General features: G+C 40.5%; 1 protein-coding gene across 16 annotated transcripts in view; it reads right to left on the minus strand.

The window, feature by feature from the left end:
* Positions 1-22,361, minus strand: part of RBFOX1 (RNA binding fox-1 homolog 1) — a 2,033,116-nt gene that overhangs the window by 898,301 nt on the left and 1,112,454 nt on the right. The gene's annotated exons all lie outside the window — the stretch shown is intronic.

A 22,361-nucleotide genomic window follows, 5' to 3' on the forward strand; every position in this document is an offset into this window, starting at 1 on the left:
GCCTTGCTCTAGGAAAGGAAGACTCAGTAGCATACAAAATACATGGGAAGTCCTGCCCTGGTGAGGCTTACATTCTGCTAGAAGAGACAAGACAATGTAAAAGGAACATTAGTAGACGGTATTTTTTAATTTTATGAGAGGATTCGTACTATAAAGAAAAATAAAGCAGGGTGAAGGGAATGGAAATGGTGAGCATGGGGGAATAAAATTTTAAATTTTAAGAGGAGTGGCAACTGAACAAAAGCATGAAGGAAATTCGGGGATGAGCCATGTCGCCGTCTGGGGACAGAACCTGTCGGGTGAGGAAAGAACAAGTGCAAAGTATCGGACACAGTTAAGCTAAAGGAAGGAGGAAGAGGACCCGGTGGCAGGAGAGAAGTAAACTAGGAAAATACCGGAGATGAGATCAGAGGAGGATATTAGCTTTTATTTTGAGAGCATTGAGAAAATACTCAGGTGTTTGGTTTTTTTTTTTTTTTTTGAGTGTTTTTGTTTGTTTTATGTCAAAATACACACAGCATTTACTATTTTATCCATTTTTTTTTATTTTATCCATTTTGAATTGTATGGTTTGGTGGCATGAGGCACATGGACAATGTTATGCAAGCATCCCCTCCTTCCATCTCTAGGGCTTTTTCACCCTCCCAAACTGAAATGCTGCCCCCAGTAAACACTAACTCCCCATGTCCCCCTTTCCCAGCCCCTGGCAGCCACCCACCAGTCTCCTTTTTGTGTCTGCGAGTTTGACAACTCTAGGTACATCACGGTGCCAGTCTGCGAGGACAGCCATAACAAAATGCCACAGACTGGGTGGCTTAAACAAACAAATCTATTTCTCTACAATTCCAGAGGCCAGGAGTCCAAAATTAAGGTGCTGTCAGAGTGGGTTGCTGGTGAGACCTCTCTTCCAGGCTTGCGGATGGCCACCTTTCTCACTGTGCCCTCATGTGGCCTCTTCTCTGTGTGCACAGAGAGACGTCTCTGGTGTCCTTTCCTCTTCTTATAAGAACACCAGTCCTATCAAACTAGGGCCCTTATGACCTTCTCATCTCCATTACCTCCCTAAAGGTCCTATATCTGAAAACAGTGACATTGGGAGCTGGAGCCTCAACATATGAATTTGGTGAAAGGGCACAATTCATTGTATAACACTTATACAGGAGGGATGATATGGTATCTGCTCTTTTGTGTCTGGCTTATTTCATTTAGCACATCTTCATCCAAGGCTCAGCCATGTAGTACTATGTGTCAGAGTTTCATTACTTTTTAAGGATGAAGAATATTCCATTGTATGTATATAGGACATTGTGTTGATCCATTCATCCATGGATACACGTTGGGTTTTTCCACCTTTTGGCTACTGCGAATGATGAACACAGGTGTACACATATCTGTTCAAGTCCTTGCTTTCAGTTCTTTGGCATATACACCCAGAGGGGGAATTGCCGAATCACAGATTTTTTAAAAATTTTATTTATTTGTTTGACAGAGAGAGAGAGAGAGAGTAACAGAGAACACAAGCAGAGGGAGAGGAAGAAGCAAACTCCTCGCTAAGCAGGAAGACCAATGCAGGGCTTGATCACAGGGCTTGATCCCAGGACCCCAGGATCATGACCTGAGCTAAAGGCAGACACTTAACAACTAAGCCAGGCACCCCTCACAGGTTAATTCTATGTTAATTTTTTTTTAAAAAACCATCATACTGTTTTGCACAGCAGCTGCGCCATTTTACATTCCCACCAGCGGTGCATGAGAGTTCCAATTTCTCCATGTCCTGGCCAGCACTTGTCTTCACTCAGAGGTATTGAAGAGAAAAGAGACATGATCTGACTTCTGTTTTAACAGGATAGACATGTGAGAGCCAAGAGCACAAGGGGAGACCAGTTTCGGGGTGGCTGCAGGAGGTCAGATATAAGATGAGGGTGGCTGGGAAGGGTGATGGCAGGGAGGGAGGTGGTAAGAAGTGGTCAGAATCTGGATGGAGTCAACAGATGTCTTAAAGGATTGGATGTGAATATGAGGGAAAGATGGAGGCCAAAGGTCATGCCAAGGTTTTTGACCTGACCATTCTAGCAATGGAGATTGGAGTCAGGGGTCAGGACTGTGGGTGAGGCAGCATGGTGGAGGGGTCTGAAAACAACAGTGGCTCAGTTTGGGGTAAGTTAAGTCCATAGAAACATTTATTCTCTCACCAAGAAGTAGTTGGGTTTACTCTGCTGATGTGTCATTAGGAGAGGGTTGATTAAGTGGAAGGCCATCACCATTGTGATTATTTTTTTAAAAAAGATTTTATTTATTTATTCATGAGAGAGAGAGAGAGACAGAGACAGAGACACAGGCAGAGGGAGAAGCAGGCTCCATACAGGGAACCCGATGTGGGACTCGATCCTGGGTCTCCAGGATCACGCCCTGGACCGAAGGCAGGCGCTAAACTGCTGAGCCACCCAGGGATCCCCTCACCATTGTGATTATTAAGCACAACAAATTCTAGGTCTGTGTGAATCAAGAGTGGAACAAAAGAAGACAACATCATAAGTTAAAGATTCTATTTTTTTTTGTTTTGTTTTGTTTATGTAACAGATTGTTTTATTATCAGTAAAATGGGACTAAAACAATGAGCAGTGCTTCCCTAGCACCAGGAACTATGGTAGATGTTTTTCCACACTTGTCTTTAAGCTCCTTACAACCAAACAAGGTTGGCATTTTTAGTTTTTACCACATAAAAATTGAGGTGAATGATTAGGTAACCCATCCTGGGTCACACATCAACGGAGCATAAGTATACAACTGGAAGTGGCTCCTAACACCAGGCACTTACATTCCTTTCAGGTGATTTTATTTTATTTTATTTTAGTCGAGGTAGTTGGTCAGTCTGGGTAATGCAGGCCACCTGTCTCATTATTTTCCTTTCTATAGGGAAGAAGGGACATCTAAAGTAACTTATCTGAGAAGAGGAGCAGTTGTGATTCTACAAGAGTGATCCCAGCTCAGCAGCACCAGCAGCACCTGAGAACCTATTACAAAATGCATCTTCTTGGGCCAGACCTGGTGAAATACTCAGAGATCTGTGGGTTAGCAAGCCCTCCAGGGGTTCTACTGTGGACTCAAGGCACAGTCATGGTTAGCAGTTCCTGCATCGCAAGTGTGGCTCCATCACATCATGGCTGTGCAGCTTAGGCAAGTGCCTTTGCCTTTCGACGTCCTGATGGCCTCATCTGTGACATAGGGGTAATATGAGGAACTGGCTGTCCAGAATGGGGTCTGTGCCCCAAATGGGGCATCTCAGGCTTCACCCCGCATATACTGAAACAGAGTCGGCACTTTAACAAGCCATACACCAAATGATTGTGTTCCCCAAAATGCAGAGGTCGAAGCCCTAAACCCCCAGTGTAGCTGAGGGTTTGGAAATGGAGTCTCTTAGGAAGTAACTGAGACTAAACAAGGTCATAAAAAGGGGGAACTTGACCTGATGGGATTGACATCCTTATAAGAAGAGACTGACCTCAAAGAGCTTGCTCTCTCTCTCTCTCTCTGCAGCCATGCACAGTGGAAAGGCCATGTGGGAACGCAGAGAGAAGGTGCTGCCTGAAATCCAGGAAGAGTACTTCCCAGAACCTGGTCATGCTGGCACCCTGATCGCAGACTGCCAGCTTCCAGAACCATAAGAAAATAAATTTCTGTTGTTTTACATCTTTCAGTTGATAGTATTTTGTTATGACAGCCACGCTAAGATTCCCCAGTGACCTCCAAAGCCCAGTCCTAGGACTCAGGGTCATAGTTTTCTCACTACAGCCCTGATTTAAGGGCTGAGGTCTCTGACTGACCTTGAACCCTTACTCTTACTGAGAACTCTCTTTGAATTCATCTACTAAGACACACAGAGATTAACTCAGTATGGGAGCGATAAAAATCATGAATTATTTTTAAACCCAGGAGATGCCATCTAGAAACAGGGCAAGAAAAAGCAGTTCCTTGTCTGTTTTATGCCGTTGTTACCAGGGGAAGTGTGCGTATCCTCTCTTTCCTCCAATGAAAATGCGTTGAGTTTGTAGGAAGAGTCCATATCCAATTGTGATTTACCCACAAAGAAGTGGCAGGTGTTAATCAACTAACTAACGAAATCAATAAGCCAAAGGCAGGGTTTTGTTTTTAATCTGCCACCAAGGACCCACACAAGCAACAGAAAGAAGCCATCTGGTAGAATCAGAGCGCTTGCCATTTCCCTAAGATTATTCAATTTATTCTTGTCAGGATTAATTTACTAAACCCACACTAGATTTTTTATTTAGATGATATTGTTGGTTTGTCATCCGCTGCAGATCCACGCGGGAGGCCCCACCGGGGACTGCACTAGCTTCTGAACAATGTTGGGCTCAAATTGGAGAAATGTCACTTTGGCGGGAACAAATTATTGTTCCGGATCGCTCCACGTAGAGCTGGGGTCTCCGGATGGGCTCCGACCTGACCTTTTCTGAATCAGAAGAGTCGAGTAAGTACTTCAGTCCCACTTAATGACTTCGCTCGGAAAACAGCTCAACTACGTAAGTGTTAAGTATGAATCTGGAGCCATGTACTCATCACCAGGCAATCAATTTCCCTACAGAAGCCAGGCATTCTCCTTTCTGTAGCTGGAGAACCACAAATAGCGGCTCAATCGCTAGCAGCAGGTGGGATTCTGCACACCCTATGAAGTCATACCGCTTGCCTTCATATAACTGGACTCTATACCACACTAGTTGTGGGCTGGTGCCTTAGTTTCCCTGTCTGTAAAATAATAATGATAGTCACCTCATTTGTTGCCAGGCATATCTACTACATGCAAAGGTCTTAGCACAGGGCAAGTCATCGGTAAATGCTGGTTATCATTGACGGCATCCTCCAAATGTCTTTGTCAGACCCGGTTCTGAGTAGGGTATTGAGAACTTAAAAAAAGTTCTATTTTTAAAGTTTGCTCTTCCAAGTCTTCTGAGGTCTTCTGGCTTTTAGATATCAAAGCACCCGGGTGTCTGTTCTTTTCAGAAGCTGTTCTCTCTCCCAAGAGAGAATTTTTTTTCTTCTGCATTTTGTGTTAGTTGTTTCTGATGATTTTGTAGGTCAGGGTTATTTATGCCCACAGTGCAGAGAACCATCATCCTGGATCATGTATCAGCACCATTCACAACTCTGAAGTGCCCAGAACTTAACGGTCCCTGTGAACAGGTGGGGAGAAATGTCTGCCAGTGAGGTTCTGGAGGCCTCAGAGGATTTTGAAGCTAGGAGTCTACAGTGGGTGGAATAGTAACTCTCAAAAGATTATATCCATATTTCTACCCCTGGAATCTGGGAATGTGACCTTATTTGGAAACATGGTCTTTGAAAATGCAATTATGGATCTTGAAGTAAGATCATCTTAGATTATCTGTATGGCCCCTAAATCCAATGGCAAGTGTCCTTTTAAGAGATAGAGAAGAGATGGCCATGTTAAGACAGGAGCAACACGGCAACCAGCCAAAGAGTGCCTCAGGCCACCAGAAGCTAGGGGAGGCAAGGGGAAGATTCACTCCTGGAGTCTGGTAGGATGGTAGCCCTGCTAACATCCTGATTTCGGAATTGTGCCCTCCAGAACTGTGAGAAAATGAATTTCTGTTGTATTAAGCCACAAATTTGTAGTTATTTTTTTACAGAAGCTGCAGAAAACTAATCGAGAGCCTCAAGGAGCTTCCGGTTTGATTCTCTCATGTTTGATACCTGCCTATTCATCACAGAGAAAAGAAAGGCATGATTCAGAGACCATGCCATGTAATCCAAGCCTTAGGGGAGATGAAAAATCCCTTTATACAAGAGATGCCATGGCAGTTGCATGCTGTTATGTTCACAGGCCCTTGTGTTTCCAGAAGACGGCCCCTGGAACCTCTGTTAATGATTTCGGGTATCAACCCTGGAAGGGCAATATACAGAAAAGACCAGGGTGCTTATATTGGATGTGCGAGTAAAGTAAGGTCATTTATCTTTGACTTGGGATTGTTTTCTTGGACTCAGATACTCACCAAGTCCCAGAGAGCATTTCAAAGGAAATACCTGCAGTTTGAAACATCTCTGGAGAGCTGGTGGATGATGTAGGAAACAAAGGCAAAAGCAAAATTAAATTTCCTTACTACTTATAGCCCACTGACAAGTCCTTGAAACAGGCAGGGTGACATTCCTCTAGGGACTCAACTACCTGGATGTTGACACTTGGCTAAGGGCAAAAGGCAATCTTAGCCCGACCCCAGGATCCTGTAAGTCTACTTTAACATATAAAAAATTCCTTTGAAAACTTCCCTTATCTCTACCCCCTTCCAAAGATAAATGTTAGCAATCATCCTCCAAGCATAAGACCCACTGATATACATCTAAAGGGTCTCACGACTAAGGTTTTATTAGACGGTAATAAATGCCCTTTCGATAATAACAGCTAGCCCCCTCAGGGTCCTGGAAACTTGTTTCCAAAACTCCTTGGAGACTTATACTCTCCCTAACCCCCTCCCAACTTGAACAAATATGATGGGCCACTCCTCATGACCCCAGTGCAGCTCTTTCGGCCCATGTGTCCCATCCCCCTTTTGCACCAGTGATGTCTCAAGAATTCTTTCTAGGCTCCCAAACCCTAACATCTTCCCTTATCAGTGGAGACATAGCCAAAGATTCATATGACAAACTCAAACAGGGTTTACCACCAACTATCCCTCTAGGGGGATTAGAAGTCCAGGTGGTTTGCTCATCCTTTTCAAGCAGAAAATAAACGCTAAGGCAAGGCAGTTGATAGCATTAAGAAAAAGTACATGTTGATACCAGAATCCAAAAAGAATTCAAAAGTGCATTTTAAATTCTAAATCAACAATATGCAGGGAGGGAAAAAAAAAAAGAGTTTCCTTCCACCTTTCTAGCTTCTTCACTCATGTCCACCATATTTAAAAGATAGGTTAAAAAATGCAAACAGAAATGTAGTAACTTCTACCTCCTGTATACGTGGGACATGCCCGGAAAAAAAAAAAAAAATTAAACTAAAGCCACCTTTAGTTCAAGGCAAAGAAAGAAGTCTGGGTGGGCAGTTGGCCAGTTCTGGCAGATTATCAGGCAAAGCACAGTAAACAAGGGTAAGGTTATCATGCAGATTTCAGCCACTGCCTCTTCCATTGCTGAGAGTTTCTGGAGATTTAGAGTCATCCTCCTCTTCCAGGCACAGGAAGGGAGACACCTTTACAAATGGAGATTTCTCTTAAAACTGTAAATATCTCTCTCACAAAAGGCCACTCCTCTGTTTTCAGAGATTCAGATAGGATCTGTAGCCTCCCTAAAGTTATCATCCCCCAATGATCCTATGCTAAAAAGGCATATTTGGGGGGTTAGCATCATTTTCCCTTTATTTACAAATTTCCTTTCCTTTTTTTTTTTAAGATTTTATTTATTTATTCATGAGAGACAGAGACAGAGAGAGGCAGAGACACAGGCAGAGGGAGAAGCAGGCTCCATGCAGGGAGACCCATGTGGGAATTGATCCCAGGGCCTCCAGGATCACGCCCTGGGCTGAAGGTAGTGCCAAACTGCTGGGCCACCGGGGCTGCCCCAGTTTCCTTTTCAATAGCAATTTTTCTATAGTTTGGACACTTAAATTTCCTACTGTTCTGCAAATAACAATTACTTATCATTTAAAAGAAGCTAAACAATATGAGTTTAGATCCTAGGATTTAGAACATTTACTACAACTTGGGTTCTAATGTTGATGTTTTTTTTTTTCCCTGCCTTTACAGAGATTCAAACTTTGAAAATAAATACAAGTTATAGGACCATTTGGCCCAGTGCTTCCATTTTTCAGATGAGAAAACCGAGGATCAAGGCGTACAGGGAGGCACTGGTTTTGATAACAAATGACATAAGAGGGATTTGAAATCCATCTACCTGCTTTGTAACTTATGCTTTCCTCAACACCACATTTTGTGTTTGGATATGAATATTTAAACCGATATTCCACATTCAATTGCATTATTTAAGGATAATGATTGTGCCCAAAGTTTTTTGAAAAAAATTGAGTAACTGTGTTATCTCGTAACCACAGTCGGTAGAAATTTGGAGTCATGCGTGCCTTCCTGCTGAATTCTTCCGTTTATGTTCACTCAGCTCCGAAGACTTAAGATTCAAATAGAGTCACTTGAATATGTAAGGAAGAGCATAAACGTTTGCACTGACAAGTTTTATCCACTTCACAGCGCTCCATTCACAAATTTGCTCAGCCCCTGCAATCCCACAGAGGGCCAGCAGATGGAAGCAAATAACTTTGCAAAAAACTAAAATGCATGAAGCCATCGACCAGAAAGAGCATCCCCTTCACAGGGGTCTGTAAACTTCTTGAAAGATCATAATCTAACTGCTCCCTCAAAATTTATGTCCCCAATGACTGTATGCTTCGATTAAAAAGCTTTTTTTTTTTAGAATTGTATTTATTTATCTATGAGAGACACACAGAGAGAAAGGCAGAGACACAGGCAGAGGGAGAAGCAGGCTCCATGCAGGGAGCCCTACGTGGGACTCGATCCCGGGACTCCAGGATCACACCCTGGGCCAAAGGCAGATGTTTAACTGCTGAGCCACCCAGGCATCCCCGATTAAAAAGTTTTCATTACTTACCAGGAATGTTATAATTTCAGAAAGCATTTCATTAGTACGTGTTTATGAAGGTTCAGTATAACGAAGATCCCTGTGTCAAAGCACAGGATGCTCCAAAAATCTATTAAGTTTCAATCTGAACGTGAAGACGGAGAATTTATTCCAAAGCCATTTGCCTGAATTCATGCAAATGGCAAAACAACAACAGTCTATAAACTGAGATCTCAACATTAAATTCATTCAACCAAGAGAGTAGAATCAATCTCAGTTGGCTAGCTCAGAATGCAAGGTTTCTGACTTTATAAATGATTGAGAGGAATTTTAAGTGGGGGATGGGTTACGGGGTATTTTCCCTGGGAGAGAGGTGGCAGGAAAGAGCTGTACAGCCAGAGAAACCATAAAACAATCCCCAAGTCCCATCTTCATGGAAAGAAAGATAGCAGGGCTTTCATCTTAGAATTGTGACTTCTGGCTTTGAAGCCTGCACCCTCAGCCCCCATGAATTATTTTGTTCTCTTCATCCTAAATTGTTCGCAGCTGATATCAGGGGACAAGAGAGACTTGGCAGGAACCCTGGCAACCCAGGGCTGCTGGCTCAGCACAACTGAATTTGCTACCGAGGAAGGCAGCCCCACTCTCAGGTAGGAGCAACTTGTCACCAAGGTAAGCTCAAACCAAGGGTCTGTTTGCAAATAAGAGCTATGCATTGGCATCACAGCAGGGGTTTAATGAGAGCGTTTTTAATTAACTGTAAAAGTAATTACCCATATTAGATGTAAATCGCACTTGTTTTTACATGAGGTGAATAATTTTAGTGCAGCTTTTAAGAATAATACTTTCTAGAGGAGCTGTCAGCTGCACAGGCTCTTAACAAATCCATGTGTTTAAAAACAGTATCTAGGAGAAAAAAACAGGAGCCCAGGAAGCCTTCGGTTTGTCACCTGGCTGCTGTCAGTATGCAGCTTCTCTTTTCATTTTACAGCAGCTCAGCACTCCCCGCCCACAGCTGTGTACTCAGGGAAGTACCCTCACGAAATCGTGCAAATCGGATGTGGTTTTTGTTCTATTACGTTGTGTTTTGTTTTGTTGTCCTCTTGGCTTTTTGCCTCCTGGATGATTCCCAACACTTCTATTGATGGGCTCTTGTGAATAACTGAGGGACTCAGCCCCCAAAAATAGGAACTCAGGGGAAGGTGAAGGGAGAAGCCCAACAGGCCACTAGTGTGGGCTTCCATGACTAAGGTGGGATATTGTCCAAGGACAGAACAGGACAGAGGAGGCAAGTGTGGCAGCAAGCAGCCCAGGCTCCCAGGGCTCCTGGGCGCCTTCAGGAGTTCCAGGGCAGTACCTCTGCTGCAGAGAGATGTCTGCACAACCCGCTGCAAAACAAAAAGGCAACTCTCCAATGGATTTATATAAATAGTAGGAGAAAAGATGGAGGTCAGTGTCGGGAGGGAGCAGATGTGACCTCCTTGGGTGCAGAGCTGTGTTAAGATGCTGTCCCCTGGGCTCTTGAAATTTCCCTGACTTAGCAAAGTGTGAGGTGGGCCCTTGAACCTCCCTCTGGAACCACAGCAAAGCATAAACAGCCAGGATAGAGTTTGCAAATACAAAATTACTGGGTAATTATTTATACTTTGATAGGCACCTTCATTAAGGGATTTGAGGATGCAATTATCAAATTGAAGTTTAGTGCACTCCAGTTAAGCAACAGAACTGAACATCAGGAAAGCAGGATGCAGAAAGGCAGGATTGCGCCCTGCGTGCCCATCCAGGGGGCCAGAAGCTTAGCTGTCAATCAGATGCCTTTTAAAAAAGAAACCAGGCCATCTGAAGAGCTGGCTACCATTGTGATCGTTTTTCCTGTCTATAGCCTCCTTTGGGTTTTGGTTGCTGTTGTGTTCTTATTAATGCTTGTTGTGCTCTTTGCCTTAAAAAATAAAAATATATATATATATAAAAATGGGGCTAGAGCAGGAAATGTACTGGTTTGATATGATACCCTGAAAACTTCACCCAGTTCAAGGTCAGCTGAAGGAGGAACCAGACCTGGAACTTGTATCTCTCATGAGGAGCTTTTTAATTCCCCACTATAGGGCCACACGTTTTCCCAGCATCCCCTACATCCAACACAGTGTAGCTATTTCCCACATTGCCTACATAAAGGATTGAAATTAAGAAAAGAAAGAAAGAAAGAAAGAAAGAAAGAAAGAAAGAAAGAAAGAAAGAAAGAAAGAAAGAAAGAAAGAAAAGAAGAAAGGAAAGGAAAGGAAAGGAAAGGAAAGGAAAGGAAAGGAAAGGAAAGGAAAGGAAAGGAAAGGAAAAGAAAAAGAAAAAAGAAAAAGAAAAAAAGAAAAAGAAAAAGAAGAATAAGAATAAGAATAAGAATAAGAATAAGAATAAGAATAAGAATAAGAAAAAGAAAAAGAAAAAGAATAAGAATAAGAAAAAGAAAAAGAAAAAGAAAAATAGCCTGGTCTTAATTAATATACCAACCTCTTGAGGAAATGTGACACACTGAACATTCAGCAATACTAAGATAATGAAATAATTCACAATGCTATTTTAGGGTAAATGCAATGAGAAGTTATATTTTAATTTCAACTCCATGTATGGATCAAAACATGTAAGACAGAAGGCTCAGGAATGAGTCTACCTTGCTTCAAATCCTGCATCCGCCACTTAATAGCTGTGTCGTGACGTTATGAGGCAACTTATCTGTGCCCTCCGTTTTTCAGAAAATAGGATTACTATCAGTCCGGATACCATCAGGCTGCCGGTAGTATTAAGTTGAGATAAAGCCCGTAGAGTGCTGTCATGCAGTCGGAGGGGTCCAAAGTGTGTGTTTTCTCAGTTGCAATTTTTAAATTTTATTATATTTATCTATATTCATTAGATATTATTCCATATATAAGATAATTTTATTAACATTATCCTCCCTTCTTTATATAAAGATGGTTTTAAATATTGCCTGAATTCTTCTGTGTCACTGCTATCTCTGTCCATTAAATGGACTCATAGGCACAACAAAAGATGACAATTTCTAAGAAAACAAGTCTCCTGGGAATTGATGCTGGTAGTCTATCTCCACACCCACTAAACCACACTTGTAAGGATCTTCACACCACAAGGACCAAACAAAACCACTTAACTAAATATTTAATCTCCTTCTAGGAATCAGATATTAGAAAAACACATCTAATAGTCAAAGCAAGGATTATGCCAATCAGAGAAGATACAACACAACTGAAGTGCAACAGAGCTACTGCAAACTCTGGAAAAAAAAAAATAACAACCAAACAAAAAAACCCACCAGCATTCTTGTAATACCTCTTGAGTATTCGCAGATGAGTTACCAGTTTCCAAGAAATAGCTCTGCTCTGAGACATTGACAAAGCATTGCTGATTGCTGGGTGGAGCCACAGCTCTCCTTGAAAACTTTATTTGCAGTAGTCACTTGGGCTGTAGCCATCTTGTCAACCACAGTTTCTTGGGAAGCAATATTTTCCGTCCCCTGTGACCTTGGTTTGGCATTTCACTTTCTGGTAGGATATGGATTAGCAGCCTTTTCAATAAGAGTAAGTAATCAAGTCTTTGTTCCAGGAATACAAACTTTATTGTCTACAATAAAGTAAGTAATCTACAAATGGTTTCCATCACTCCTGCCTCTGCTCAAACCAAACCAGCAGAGATTTGGAAAAGATATGGACATCTCTTTGTTTTCTGTCAATTTTTTATATATTCTGGAATGGGTGAGACAACACTAAATATGGAAATTTGCTATTGGAGGGCGAAACATTATACAAACTTGTGTAACACAAGATAATTCAATCTGGGTATACCTATCTTCACTCATCAAAGAACATACAGATATCTTGGTTAAGCTTCAAATGGACTATTCCTAAGTTTGACAATGTGGTTCTAAAAGTTAATTAACAACAACAAAAAAAAGTTTACTTTTTTAAAAGATTTTTTTTTTTTTTTTTGAAAGAGAAAGCAAGCTGGGAGAGGGGCAGAAGGAGAGAGGGAAAATCTCCAGCAGATTCCCCCATGAGCTTGGAGCCAGATACAGGGCTCCATCCCATGACCCTGAGATCATGACCTGAGCTAAAACCCAGTCAGATGCTCAACTGACTGAGCCACCTAGGTGCCCCAAAACCTTTTTTTAATTATAATAAATTTGTAAATCTAAATAGGTAGACCCTGAACTTCAGATCCCCGAGAGTAAATTTAAAAATCACCAGAGAAATAACCACTTAAGCTTTGTCAGAAAAATGAAATAGAAATACGGATGTAAATGTTCTTTCCCAAGCCATGTGATTTATTAGTAATCCACTCTGCAAAACACTCATATCAATTCTCACATGAGTACAGGAAAAAAATGTACCTTAAAAGAGACAGTTTAGGATAATTACATTTCTCTGCTTGTTCACCCTCTTTCCCAAATGCCATGTTTACTTGCAGAAACTGTCATTTGGTTTTTAGTCACAAAAAGAGAATTAAGAATATTCCCTTTAAAGTTCTGATTACTTTTTCTTTTGTGTTGGAAGGCCTATACAATTTATAGGACACAGACATTATATTGGGAAAGAGTAGCAGAAATCTAAGCTATCCCTCAGGACGTCTTAAATACCTCAATTACCAGACTGTCCTGGGAATGAGGTAAGAAGTAAATGCTGACTATTCCCAATTAGGAAGGCTGATCTCTTTAAAAATCAGAAATTTTGTCATTTTAACCCTTTGGGGTAAAAGCCCTATAAAATGAGTTGTCTCCACTTCCTAGAACATGGATGGCTGGTCCTGATATAATAACTCAGTACAATGCCACCTCCAAGATGCTAACCTTAGTGAGTCTTGCCCTCTTGCTAGAAGCCCCAGATTGTTGTGTTCTTAAAGAATATGTAGACCTAGGTCAATGTTCTTCTAGTGTCTGCCTTCAGGCCTAGCTGTCACTTAATTTGGGTCCAGATTCACAACCAGTTATCTGGGGAGTACTTTAGAGTTTCGACTTTTTTTTTTTTTTTTTTTTAAGATTTATTATTTGAGAGAGAGAGCAAGTGCATGTGCAGAGGTTAGGGGAAGGAGAGGAAACCAAAGGGAGAGAGAGTCTCAAGCAGACTCAGTTCTTAGCACAAAGCCTTACCTGGGGCTCAATCCCATAACCCTGAGATCACAACCTAAGCAGAGACCAAGAGTTGGATGCTCAACGGACTGCTCCACCCAGGTGGCCCAGGGTTTCAATCTTTTTAAATATTTAAAGTTAAATATATGTTCTGGGGTTTTGCCTGTTGTATGTTTACTGACTTCTACATTTGTGAGTTTCAGATGATCGACTATGACAGAAGTCTCTATGGTTTCTGATATATTAATTGAAGAATTAATACCTTTGTAATATTCGGTCGCTTTTTGTTCAGATGCATTGGATCTAAATGTATGAGCAATGGATGATGATGCAATGTATGATGCAACGGATCCTAAATGTATAAGCTCGATTTTTCAAGTGTATTTAAATAGTTTATGTTGGGTAAAATATATAAATAAATTAAATAAAATATAAATTTCCTTTTGGCACCATAACCACCCCAAACCAATTCTGAATTAGTGAAAGCATGGGACTACTTGGATTTATTTAAATTATAAGGAAATGAGTCATGTTCTGACCAATCCCAACTCCATTCAAATTCTGTGATGTTCCTCCCCAGACACTACATTCTTTGTGAATCTATCTGTTCTTAAACATTTTTATGTTCCAGAAAATTGGCTCACTGTGTCCCCTCAATCTGAATCACTCTCCCTTTGCTCATCCAACTACCTGCTTATCAAAGCTAATTTCATCTCCTCCTCTGGTCTGCCTACCGAGAACAGACCGCTCTCTGGCACCATGCCCTCTACTTGCACCTTTACATCAGGGTTGATTTCGTCTGGACATGTACTTCTAGGGCACTTTACTCGTACCTGTCCCTTCCATGATATTATCAGCTCCTCGAAAGCAAGGGTACCAAAACCAACTGGCCTTCTAAGAAGTTATTCTTAGTGATAAAATGTGTCTATATGTATGTGTGTATGTGTATATGAGATATATATGTAATATAAATAAATATAAAATACATAAATAAAATATAAACATAAAAATATATAAATATATATGGTATATATTAAATATATAGATATATAAAACTTCACTTAATCTCATGAGGCAAACACAAAGATTATCCCTATTTTAGGGGAAACAACCTCAAAGGAGGTTAAGTTTGTTGCCCAAGGTCACAGAGCTGACAAATATTGGTTCTAGGAGTTAAACCTCCTTTATTTTACCCAAAAGCTGGTGATCTTAACTACTTAGCCAATTGGTTTTCCTATTGAACTCATCATCATTTTCTTAAAACAGTAACCCAGCCCGTGGGAAAAAAAATTTGTTTTTTATTTTTTTTTATTTTTATTTTTTTCTAAAAATTTGTTTTTTAATGGAGAACTTAATGAACACACAACAGAAGGCAGTTTTGCCATTAGCTTTTCTAACCATTTTGAGCTTCCATCAATTACTCACTATGACTGGTGTAACAGAATATGTGTGTGTGTGGGGGGGGGATCTGTATGTATGTATTTTCATGTTTATGAAAAATGCATATAAAGGGGAAAATGCATATAAACACAGAGCCTGGGTTTATAAGTCAGTAATATATATGCCCAATTACAGTCTTGAACTAACTGGCTTGAAAGCAAGTAATTGTGTGTCTTCCTGTAGCCAGGCTGAAGAATCTACAGATTTAAATACTCAAGAACCTTTTCTGCCTACCTGTGGAAGAAGGTTTTATCTTGGTCTGTAGCCACAAACAGCAATTCCGAACATATGGCCTGTCCTAATACCCCCCACACTGACACTGGGATACTCATCAAGCTTTGTCCGTAAGATGGATACAGCCTTCCCCCACGGGCTTGAAAAAAAGGCACACCCTGGGGAAGAAACTGGCCAACTTCTGAAAAAAAAAAACAAAACACTAAGAATTTATATTCCAATCTCTCCCCCCTCTTTTTTTTTTTTTTTTTTTTTTTTTTTTAAGTAACCTCTGCCAGGACCCCGAACAACGGGAAGCTTTCAACCTATTTTGGAAGCTTACAATTTCCCATCAGCTTCCTGTCGGAGAGCTCAAATGGTCCCATCCCCTTATATAAGGTTAACAGGTTTTAAGAAAAAAGATCAGCTCTGGTAATAGCAAATATAATGAAAAAGAAGAGCCACTGCCGATAAAGTCAGCCTAAGTCACTCTCTGAGGTCACAGGCCTCAAGGCTGCTTAAAGCTTTATCAATGAGTTCCAGGTTGGGAAGGCCTGGCAGATGGTTTGGCTAAAAAGGAGCTTTGCTGAGTATCACATGGGCACAGCATCATCAAAGGAACACCTCAAGCAAAACACCCATGCCAGCCTACCTTCTTACCTTGGAAGCCTCATTTTTGTTCCACTGAAATCCATCAACAGTGGCACAAGATGCTGTATACCTCTGTCCCCCACCTGCCCCTCCACTGCTGTACGAGGTTAGCAGCCATGGACAGGCAGGCCAGGAAATGCAGTAACATTATTCTGATAACCACAGGAATATTGTCTCAGCAGGATAATTGATAAAAACAGGGGAACTCCAGGCTGCTTATAAAATCCTTTTATTTCTCCACAGAGTTCAGATCTTTTATTCCAGTTTTATGGAGCTATAATAGACATACCACATTGTAGAAGTTTAAGGCGTGCAACATAATGATTTGATATATGTATATATTGTGAAATAAAGATCACGGTAAGTTTAGTTAATATCCATCACCTCACCCAGTGACAAATTTTTCCCCACGATGAGAATTCTTAAGATCTACTCTCCTAGCAGGGGCAGTCCGGGTGGCTCAGCAGTTTAGCGCCGCCTTCAGCCCAGGGCCTGATCCTGGAGACCCAGGATCGAGTCCCGCATCAGGCTCCCTGCCTGGAGCCTGCCTCTCCCTCTGCCTGTGTCTCTGCCTCTCTCTCTCTCTCTGTGTGCCTCTCGTTAATAAATAAATAAAAAATCTTAAAAAAAAATCTACTCTCCTAGCAATTTTCAGGTATCCAATACGGTATTGTAATAGTCAGCTACAATCACCATGTTGCCCATCAGTTGCCAGAGCTTATTTCATCTTATAAATAAAGTGTGTATCCTTTGACCACCTTCACCCAATTCCCCTACCCCTTACCCTTTGCCTCTGGCAACCACAAATCTATTATCTATTGCCATGAGTTTGGTTTTTTGTTGTTGTTGTTGTTTTTTAGATCCACATATAAGCGGGATCTGTCTTATTTCACTTAGCATACTGTCCATGTTGTCGTAAACAGCAAGATTTCCTTCTTTTTAATGGCTGGATTTCATTGTCTGGATATACCGTATCTTCTTACCCATTCATCCACTGATGGACACTTGGGTTGTTTCCACATCTCAGCTATTGTGAATAATGCTGCAATGAACCTGGAGGTTCAAGTATCTCTTCAAGATAATGATTTTTCCTTCAGGTATCTATCCAGAAGTATAATTGCTTGTATGCTAGTTCTACTTTAAAATTTTTTTTTGAGGAACCCCCATATTGTTTTCCAGAGGCTGTACCAGTTTATATTCCCAGCAACAGTTTACAAGGGCAGATTTATTTTTTTCTGGATAATCCTTATACTAGCCGGTCCAACGTTTCCCAGATCTGTCATTGTCATTGTTGTTTTGATTTTTAGCTAGCACTTATTGAAGACTGACCTGTGGCAAGCAAATCCTGAAATGGGTTACACGTGTCACTTCTGCAACAATCCTATGCAGTAAATTTTACTATCATCTAAGGGAGGAAGAAGTTAAGGTCCAGAAAAACAAAGTAATTTTTGTCCAGGACATATAATTAATAAGTGGCAGATGCAGTTATCAAATCTAGGTATATCCTTATGAAATATTCATCAAACTATAAAATTTCTCTCTTTGAAACCCTAATGGCTTCCCAGCCCACTGGCGATGAAATCCAACTCCCCACATAGTCCTGTTTGACCCATTCCCGAGTGACTATTCCTACCTAACATTGCTCACTCCACTTTAGACACAATGACCTTCTAACAGAGTCTCAGATGCCGTGGTTATGCCCTCCATCTGCTGGCTGTTTGCTTGCCTCCTCCTCCCCCTACAGAGCTCCCTCCCTCCCATTCTGGTGTGGGTTCCAACTCCAGCTCATCACTGACCTGTGCCCCCTCGACATGTGGTAATGCTCTACCATCTTTCTCGGTTTTATTTTCTTTATTATACTTACTATTTTGAGCACTTACAACATTGATCTTGTGTATTTTTCTGTCTCTACATCTACTAGACTCAGATCCGAAAAGGCAAGGTCTTTCTCTTGCCTTTTTTTTTTTTTTTTTTCCTGTGCTGGATCCTCACCTAGATAAGCCCCCAGCAGATAGTATCTGTTCAGTGACAACTGGAGTAACATAAAGAATGTGGGGTCTGAGCGTGCTTTTCACCTACCTCTCTACACCACTGGCCCTTTCTTTAGGGGTATCCCCCCACACACACACACACACAAATGTTTCATAATAAAGACAGCTTTTAAAAAAAACTTATGTCTGCCTTACCTTCTTACAAGGTTCTGTCTTCCTTTTTCTAAAAATGCATTAAAGATGCGTTTTCTTCTCTTACAACCTCCCACCCCTCCCAGTCTCAGCCCCTCCCTTTCTCTCCTCCTCCTACTCAATGCACATATCTTTTTGGATTTTATTTTATTTGTCTCTTTACTTTTCCTTATCTTTCTATTTACCTACCCCTTAACCTCTAATTCTTTCTCAGATCCACAATCTCCAAAGTCTATTTCAATTACTCTGGCTTTGACCTTCTAAATTTCTATCTACCTTTGCATGTTAGGGTTTCTTTCTCTTTCTTTGTGCATACACCCCCTCCAGTATTCCCTGCCCCCCTTTTACTTTAATCCATATTAAATGTTTATTTATTTTTTCTTATTTATTTCCAGCCAGGTCAACAATCAACCAGCTAAATCCAAGTTCAGCCCCCTGCTCCCTACAGAATATATATATATATATATATATATATATATATATATATATATATATCAATAGGATACATTTAAATGTTTTTACTGAAGTAAATGTATACACATAGAGGATCATATATCATAGCTGTTTGGTCAAACTTCCCCGGTGGATAGAACTGCCCCTGTTTGAGGACCATTGCTCTAAGAGGAAAGTAAACTTGATCATTAATAGGTCAAAAGATATAGATGATCCACCATTAGGACATCCTCTCCATGATATGTTGTTATAAACCCCCACCCACCAATGTCAGTAATAAAAACTTGACTACAAATACACAGGTACCTACAAGAGGTGCTCTTTCTATCATGAGTGTTTAGAATCAGCTAGTTCTGGCTTCATGTTAAAATTTTGATGCCTACTAGATGTGATATTTGAACAAACTAGTTAACTCAATAGAATTTTAGCTTTCCGATCTGTGAAGTGGATATATTTATTACAAGTGTTTCCCTCATTAGGGATGTTCTGAGTATTAAAGAAAGGTCATGTAAGAAAGACATCTCAAGCAGGACCTTGCACAGAGTGGTGTTAAGATTATCATCAAGCTAGATTATCAGATCATCACCCTCATCAACCTCATCTTTTGAGAACAGTCCCATTAAAAAAAAAAAAAAATCACTCCAGGAACTGATGGATTGACTAAGCAAATAATATCCTCTCTCCTTCTCTCAACAAATTTTCTTTCTCTCATCTCTCTTTTCCTTCTTTTGGATGTGGATACAAGAGAAAGAAGAGACAAGAGAAAGTAGCAGGAGGGCAAGGATGAAGAAGCATCCCCCATCTCTCTCTGTCAGGGACAGGGAATCAAAACTGAATAATACATTCAATGAGTTACTTAATTAACTGGGTGAAGGTGAAGCTGAAACAGCTGAGTTAAATAATGAGATGTCAAGCACAGAAGCTTAGACCAAGGAGGGATTTAAAAACACTCTTCCTGTCAGAAGAAACCACAGGATTTTTCAGGCAGATGACACTAAGGGGTTTAATCTTTCCATTTTTGTCCTTCTGAAAGCAATGGTCTTTAAAAAAAAAAAAATCTACTGAAATAAGGCCAAATGTAAAATTAGCATTTATGTAGCAGAGGTCATTAAAATGAGTTAGCCCAGGCCCTTTATAACATTAAGCCAGTACTAAAATGAGAAGAATAAAAAATAAAAAAATAAAAGGTCCAGTTAAAAGGATCTTAAATGGAGAGGCTGTTGCTAATAGCAAGGCTATCTCAGAAGGACTAATTAAGCTAGAAATAAATGTGGTTCAAAGGGAAAGGCTATTGTGTGATCCACCTAAATGTCAAATGGCTGACCACAAGACTCACCTGCTGTTAATTAAAATCGAGTTGTCATCCTCAGTTAAGGGCTGTGAGCATCTCTCTCAATACTCTAAGAAGACTGTAGCCAGACACCCACCTTCCCCACCCTCATTCATCCTGCCAATTAATGTTGATTTTCATCTACACGTTTCGGGGTCAAAAGACGAAAGCATAACCTACTTTTTGAAACCAAGACAGCTGATCCCAACTTAAGTATTTGTGACAGTATGAGTGCTTAAAAAATAAAATGTAAATCAAGGCTGACTGAAAAATTGTAACCATTGGTACTTTCAGAGCAAAAAGTCGTTAAACATCCTCAATTAGACAAGTAACACTGTGTTTCTTTCCACTCACCTTGGACATTACATCAGTGTAGCCTTGCACGTTTTATATGCTCATGTTCTTTCTGAAGACATTGCTAATAGGATCAGGTTACCTGTTCCCTAGGTCTGTAATTGGAAAATACAGGAATGCTCTAGCAACACTTCACAATTTTTGCCTCTTCTGCATACCACCTGTACTATTTATCCACTACAAATTATACATAGACATGCATATCCATGCATACATACATGTACACACATTCACTTTTTAATTTAAACTATCCATGTAACCATAGATTTAGTATTTTAGTATGTATATTTTTAATACATACAACCATTTGTATCTAAACTTCTTAGAAATGATGGTCTTCACAGAGGTTCATGTCACACAAGTGCACCCAGCTGTCAATTCTCATCAAACAGTGTACTTAAGATGTGTATATTTCAACATAAATCAATTTTACCTAAAAACTGGACATAGTTAACTCTTCTTAAAGATCTGCATCCTAAAGTGTTCAAGGTTGGAGAGTGTTAGTGTCAACAACTCACTTTGAAATGCATAAAAACCAAAATAAGATGCACTGGTGATGGAGAGATGGATAGACTGTGATCAGACAAATTTGTTAAAATGTTAACCTAGTATCTTGCTGATGGGTCTCTGAGTGCTCATGACTCTTTTTTCTTTTCTAAATTTGAAAAATAACATAAGATGTTGAAATAAATACATAATTGAAATTACAACAAAATGCTTATCCATACACCACAAAAAATAAAATCACACCCCACTGTTGGAACATACTCCAGTCTTAGCAGCACCCCGGCTATCTGCAGTGGTCTACATTCAATGAGCTCTTCACGGGAAGGTTGACAGACAAATTTTGAACAAGATACAAAATATTCCTCATTTCTACTGAATATACATTCTTAAAGGTGTTCTCCAGAGAGAACAATGAGCTGAGCAAGATATATAATCTGTAAAAGATAGACTATTGACATTCAACTGATATCCCAGCAGGACATCTGGTCTACTAGAATCAGAAGATGGGGGAACATGGCCTCATGAACAAAGAAGGAAGCCTGATCGGGCTCCCACATATTTATATTTAAACTTTGACCCACAGGTGCCTTTATGCACACTTGGAGAGAGTAAACATCACAGCAACAATTACGTTTTTATCGCTGTTGTCAGGTTTACTGATGTCTAGCATGGGCCTTGAACAGAAAAAGGTTGAAGATAATCATTACTTTAGGGAGTGATTGTTTTAAGCTACTCAGTATTACAGAATGTCTAAATGTTTCCTGTGAATATTCTCCTTTTACACTGACACATTCAACTTTATTCAAACATTACCCCTGCCCTGGGTAACACACCTTTCTGTTCATAGCTTTGTTGTAGCTCCATTTTCCACCAAATTCCCATCCTCCCTCCATTTTCAAAGGAATGGTTGACCCTTCCCACTACCACGTCTTTGTTTTAGAAGGTGCTGCTTACTTGTATAAAAATTTACTTCATTTACCACATGTCATGGATTTTTAAGATTCCACGTAGGGGTTAACAATTCTCACCTTCTCATCCCTCCATGAATGCCCCTATGACCAACCCTCCACTGTGTTACTAGTGTTTGGGGATGTACGTGTCCCGTCTTCTCCCTCACCCAATCTCACTGGGGTCTAGAAGGACTTTTCTGATAGCTAAGCTCCTCTATTTCCCTCTCCTATCTTTCTCTACCTGATACCTCCAAACAACACATTTTTCTTTTGATCTCTGTTTTCTAAGCTCACCTAGGACAGGGTAGCACACTTAGGGTAGGGGCCAGGGCCACACCTCCTAGAGACCAGCTTTATGCTCTCTCTATGTAGTGATAGGTATACCATAGTCCTCTACACTGCTCAACCAGTTCCACAGTCTAGATGTGGTTGTAAAGATAAAGGGAGTTGGGTGACAGATAGCCAATTTCATCTTGGGGAAAAAGAACAGGATCAAAGCACAGACTCTGGAACCAGACCATGTAGATGATAATCCT

Source organism: Canis lupus, chromosome 6 (genome assembly GCF_003254725.2).
Source record: "Canis lupus dingo isolate Sandy chromosome 6, ASM325472v2, whole genome shotgun sequence".
In the NCBI taxonomy this organism is placed as follows: domain Eukaryota; kingdom Metazoa; phylum Chordata; class Mammalia; order Carnivora; family Canidae; genus Canis; species Canis lupus.